At 43.6% G+C, this 5,915-nt stretch overlaps 1 pseudogene; it reads left to right on the top strand.

The window, feature by feature from the left end:
• The first annotated feature begins 270 nt into the window (after nucleotides 1-270).
• On the top strand, nucleotides 271-5,693 carry LOC125516984 (annotated as a pseudogene).
• Nucleotides 5,694-5,915: the final 222 nt, after the last annotated feature.

Here is a 5,915-nt window from a genome sequence, read left to right as displayed (position 1 = left end):
GCGGAACCGATATTCAAATCGCGCCCCACCTGCTGTGTTGCGCACACGCGGTGTGTACGCAGCCCGCGGAATTGCTAGCACTGGTAATTTTTTTGTTCAAATGTTGAATCAGTGGCATAATCATGGTGAGAATGCAATGGATTACCTGAACAGGAGATCCACGATGAGTGAGATGAAGGAGACCGGTAATTTTTCAGTGACGAGCGAACTCTGCGGATGGATCAAGATTGGCTTTCCTTTAGAGAGCTCGTCTGTCGCCACCGATGCTAGATGGAGAGAGATCTGGAACTCATCTGTGGACGACCCCACAAGTTAGTCAAATACTTGGAGGAACTATTTGAGAGCCCACATGTCAGTATGAGCTTGAAGGCCACCTACCAGATTTTCACACCTCAGATGGAGGTACTCCTCGTAGGAATCATATAAGGCCGACCCCACAAGTTAGTGAGAGACTTAGAGGAATTAGTAACTGAGAGCCCACTTGTTAGTGTCGTGGACGGTCAAGTGAAGTCGACCTACCACATCTCGTCACGCAAAAAAACATGCCCATCTCTCATGCATCGCAAAACTCACCCCACCTATCAGGTTATTCTTCTCCTGCATGCAAAAAACGAAGTAGCCTCTCTCTTTCTTTCACTCTCTCTCCCTCTCTCTTTCTCTTTTCTCTCTCTCCGAGATTCAAAATCATTGAAGGGGATCCCTCCACAATTTAGAAAGGTGTGACTTCCGAACAATCAGCGCATCAGATTCGACAATCAAAGGTTAGTAAAAAAAATTATCAACGCACCTTTTGCGTGGCGATTCCTGATACACTAGATTTAATGCGTTGATGAATTTGTTGTGGTCGGGATTCATAGAATAAAACTGTTTAGTTTTACACTATAGCTTTGATTTGAATTTGTTTTTTGTTTTGTATCCTCTCGTCCTTGTAATATGAGGTTGTTACTTTTGTTAGGTTTCATGGTTATCTTTGTGTTAAGTGTTGCACAAGCAAATTAGTATGAGAGGATCTCACTTTGGTTGAGGTTGTAGTTTAATGAAAAATTAATATATGTATATATTTATATTTGTTAATTACATAGAACTAAAAATATATCTCTGTTGATAACGACTTCGAAAAGTTTTAACACTGATACTACAGGTTTATAACCTTTATATTTTTTACGTCTCTTTTTCGGGGCAGATGTTCAGGAGTGCGTCATCTGGTCAGGACAACAGGGATGGTCGGTCTTTGAACGACATCGGCTAGGATTATGGGAGGCAGATAATAGTAAGGCAGTTGAACATTAGTGTTTGGTCTTTTATTCCTGGGACGTTTGCTGTCAAGGTGTCACCACTGAGAACACCAAATAGTAGATCATTAACAACAACAAAAATGATTTATATATCCTGGATGAATGCTGTAATATCTGTTTATCTTGTGCATCTACTTTGCAGTTGAGTATCGATAGGTGGAAGAAAAAAAATTACTACAAAACGAGAAGAAGATCAAGGATGCAGATGCTGTCAAACACACACATGCCATGCGGGCTGGAATAATTGGAGTCAAGAGTGAGATACAAGTTCTTGGGAAACGCCCCAACCAGGAGCATGGTGTGCAATAGAGGAGCATTCTAAGCAGCATAGACTCCTCTAAGAAGATTGTCCAGGTAACGACGAAAATTTCAAACGCTGGTTTTAACGTATGTGGAAGTTTTAGTCGCACGTGCCTCTAATTATTTTTTGGTTTGAAGACAGAGATGCCCAGAAAGGCGCAGAGCAGGCGTTGTGACGGCCCAACGTTTGTTGGCGGTCATAATGAAGAGGTGTAGGGTAACAGAATTTCCTTTGATGCAAGCAGAAGGATCATTGGCAACAAAAGCATTGGTGTTCAAGGATTCGGTACGGTTTGCACAAGCAAGAAGAGCCTAACGACAAAATCAAACATAGGAGCAATAAGCTCTACCATACAACAGAATCAGAAAGCAATACAGGTGACAACATATACGAACGTGCAACAACATTTAAAGCAAATGTATATTTTTTGTGAGCAATTTTTTCTTTGTTTTCGTCTGGTATATTTAAATTGCAGTATCTTCCACACGCAGGTGTACGAGGAAGGAAGCAAGTATCGCGGTAGTCCACGAATTGATGAAAACATAAGGCAAGGTCCTTTGAAAGGATCACCTGTGGCGTTCAACATGAGGGGTTCTTCCAAAGGATCTCCGATGGCATTCAAAATCATCAGCGAAATCACCAATGCACGGAGGTTGTCGCCAAAATTTGTTGGACAAGAGAGGCATGGGAAAATGAAGGTGACGTTGGAACTATGCTTTTTCAATTCAACACACAAACAATTTTATGGGAGAACAGGGTAATGTGGAAAACAGGAGGATGGTTGTCTGTCTTGTCAGCTGTATGTGCAGTTGTTATTTTATATAGGTTGTTGTTGTGCGTCTCCGGTTGTATGGTGTAAACAGAAGCACATCTGTGCCTCTTTGTGCAGATGTGTGTGTAGCATGGTCACATTCGTGATGTGAATAGTGCCTCTGGTGTACAGCTTATACTCGGTGAAGAGGCACGGGTCTGGTTTTGGTATACCAGATGAGCCCTGATGAGTCATATAAATCTTTTGTTTAGAAATTTAAAAAATGCATATGCTGCTCTGGATATCTAATTTTGTTTCTTGCCATGTGTTCAGGATTTGGCGGAGGGGATAACAGATGAGGGGAAGAAATGTCATAGTTCTCCATCCATTTCGAAGGAAACGCAACGTTCACAGCAGCAAGTAGCGTACAATGCCAGCACGGATTGCATGGTAGAAGCAGCACAGTCCCTTGGTTGCTCGAGTGCCGGAGAAACAGGGAGCAGCATTGCACAATCCAACATTGGAGAGGCAGACTCATTTATGGATTTGGCCGTGGCATGCAGAAATGATTCTGCTGCGCGTGACAAACAACAGAGCAGCAGCAGCTCCGCTATAAGTGGACCTGTGGCTGGTGATGAGACTGATGTCGTCAGAAGTGAATGCGATCAGACGAACAAAGACACGGTAGACAGAATCATCATGGCGCCACCGACCATTGTAGGGAAAGAAATGGATGACATGTTTAAAGATTTCATATACCCAACGATTCAGGAGGTCACCGAAGCGGTCGAACCAAAAGGTGGTATGGTATTCGGATCATTGGATGAGTGCTTTTTCTTTTTCTGCAGATATGCTAGAAAGGTTGGGTTTGCTGCCAAACGATCAACGAGCAGAAGATCGACATATGATCAGCAGCTTGACAAGCGGGTTTTTCAGTGTACCAAGGAAGGGCAGAATAAAACAACTGAGAAACATGTTAAGGAGAGAAGGAGCAACTGCTTGATCCGGACAAGTTGCCCAGTCCAAATAACAGCCAAGAGGGATACAGATAGGAGGAAATGGTATCTGAAGAATGTGCGTCTAGAGCACAACCACGAGCTTCACCCATCTGATTGGATGCTGAAGTTCATGAGATGCTATAAGAAGATGATACCTGAGGAGAAATTCTTTATAAAAGTGCTGCAGAAGGCAAGGTTAGAACCAAGGAAGGTTATGCAGATTTTTGCTGCCATGGGGAAATCGAGGCGAGCAATTATGTTTGACACGATTGACATAAGCAACATTGCATGCCGGGACAGGGCTGAGAGCGCAACACTGATATCGCAAACACCATGAAACTGTTTGCTGATATGTAGAGGCGGAGGCCGGGATTCCACCATGTGGAAGAGACAGAGAAGAATGTAGTGCGCAACCTGTTCTGGACAGACTCCTTGTGTAAGATGAATTATCATCTATATGGAGATTTCGTGTCTGTTGACACCACATTCTCTACGAATATATATGGCTTGCCATTTGCACCAATTATAGGTGTCGACAACCACGGGTCGACCGTCCTATTTGGAGTAGGCCTTCTGAAGGATGAGAAAATAGGGTCCTTCAAGTGGCTCCTAAGCACGTTTGTCGAGGCAATGGGAGGTAAAGACCCGAAATACATAATTACAGACCAGGATCAGGCGATGAGGACTGCAATAAAGGAAGCTCTTCCGAGGACGAGGCACATGTTCTGCTGGTGGCATATTAGGAAGAACCTGAAGGAAAATAATGCAGTAGTGTTTGCGCAGCACCCAGGGATGTCTGATGATATATTTCGAATCGTCAAAAACTCACTCGATCAAGACGAGTTTGAGCGTGCCTGGAAAGCAGCAATTTCTCTGCACAAGGCGGAAGGCAACAAACATCTGAACAGGCTATGGGAACTCCGAAATTTTTGGGTACTGGCCTACTTCAAGGACTGTTTCTATCCTTTCTCGTCAACAACCACTCGCAGTGAGAGTACAAATTCGATGTGGAAGAATTACGTCGGCCACAAGGACACTATAAAAAGGTTTGTTGTTGCGCATCGCACGATTCAGCAAAATTGCCTCGCCACGCTTGACAAGAAAAGACACCGAACAGAAGAGAAGGCGCCATCACTAGAGACGGGTTTTCCAATTGAAAGACAAGCAAGTCAAGTATACACGAACGAAATTTTTAGGAAATTCCAGCTGGAGCTACGGAACCGGACTTACTTCAAGTGCTCTGATCTGGCAAAGGGGAGGCAGTATTTTTTAAAAAAGATTATTGATCCTGGAGATAAAGTGTGGAGACCTTATCCCGGCGAGGAATTTGACAGGTCTGAGTTCAGGGTAGACGTGGATGAGCGAAAAGAAATATACAGTTGCAGCTGCAAGAAAATGAGTAGGGATGGCATTCAGTGCTGCCATGTGCTTAAGGTGATGGACCAAATAGGCATGATCGATCAACTACCAAAATCCTTTGTCATCCCCAGATGGACCAGGAATCTATTAGAGAGTGTGAAAGTTCTGTCTACAAGTCAAGGTGACCATACAAGACGATGAAACTATGAGATTCAGCCTCGCTTACGCTGAGTTGTCGGATATCTGTTCAAATGCATGCAGAAAAGAGAAGGCATACCGTGTACTGCGTGAGTGTACGGTAGATATGAAAATAAAAGTCATGGCGGCACTTGCCGAGGAACCAGACACATGCATTCTTGTCGAAAATCTCAAGAACCCTTCCATGAGTGGATCAAAGGGTACAAAAAACGGAGATCGAATCAAAGCTGGTTTTGAGAAGAAAGGAAAAGGCTACAAAGCCGCAACCAAGTGCGGCCGTTGTCGAGAAAAGGGTCACAGGAAAACAAACTGTCCGGATAACCCAGAAGTGCAGGAGAGGATGAGGATTGCAGAGGAAAAGAGGAAATCACAGCAGGAGAAGAGGGCAAGGTCAATGAAATGGCCGACAACACCAACAACACCATCGAGGACATCAAACGGCTCAGGACAATGCACTCCAAGCCAAGGAGGAAGCTGTCAGACGCCAGCAATTCCAACGACCCCACTGACAGAAGGGAGCGTTTACCAAAGTCTTGCATCTACGCCAGAATCAAACATCACACAAGCCAGGCACACAGAATGCGTGCAGGAAGCCCGGGACAAGGCACGGAATATGCGCAGTCCATTTTCAGAAATGAAATGTCTGAGTGGAGACTTTTTGGTACCGGAGAACAGTATGAATAGAAAAATTAAAAGGTAATAATGCAGCTTAAACAGGACGTGAGCAAAAAATAGTGATGATCGCAATCTTTCGCTTTGTTTTTATGTATGAATATTAATTTTACAGGTAAATAGGTTGAATAGCTACGCAGAAGGGTGGGTTTGCACAAGGGCCGAGAAGGAAAAATGGATTGTTGAACATTCAAAAACAAGGCCGCATGTGGAGCGATGAAATAGCAAGAAATTGGTGGGGATTGTTTATTTTCTTGTGTTGTGGTTATAAGAACGGGTTGTAAGTTAATTTGCTGCAGTTATAGAAACAAAACCAATTTAAATAAGAACGCCTTTTGCTT

The sequence above is a fragment of the Triticum urartu genome, chromosome 6 (assembly GCF_003073215.2).
Source record: "Triticum urartu cultivar G1812 chromosome 6, Tu2.1, whole genome shotgun sequence".
NCBI lineage: Eukaryota > Viridiplantae > Streptophyta > Magnoliopsida > Poales > Poaceae > Triticum > Triticum urartu.
The sequence above is the reverse complement of the archived record's forward strand: the minus strand, read 5'-3'. Positions and strand labels throughout refer to the sequence as shown.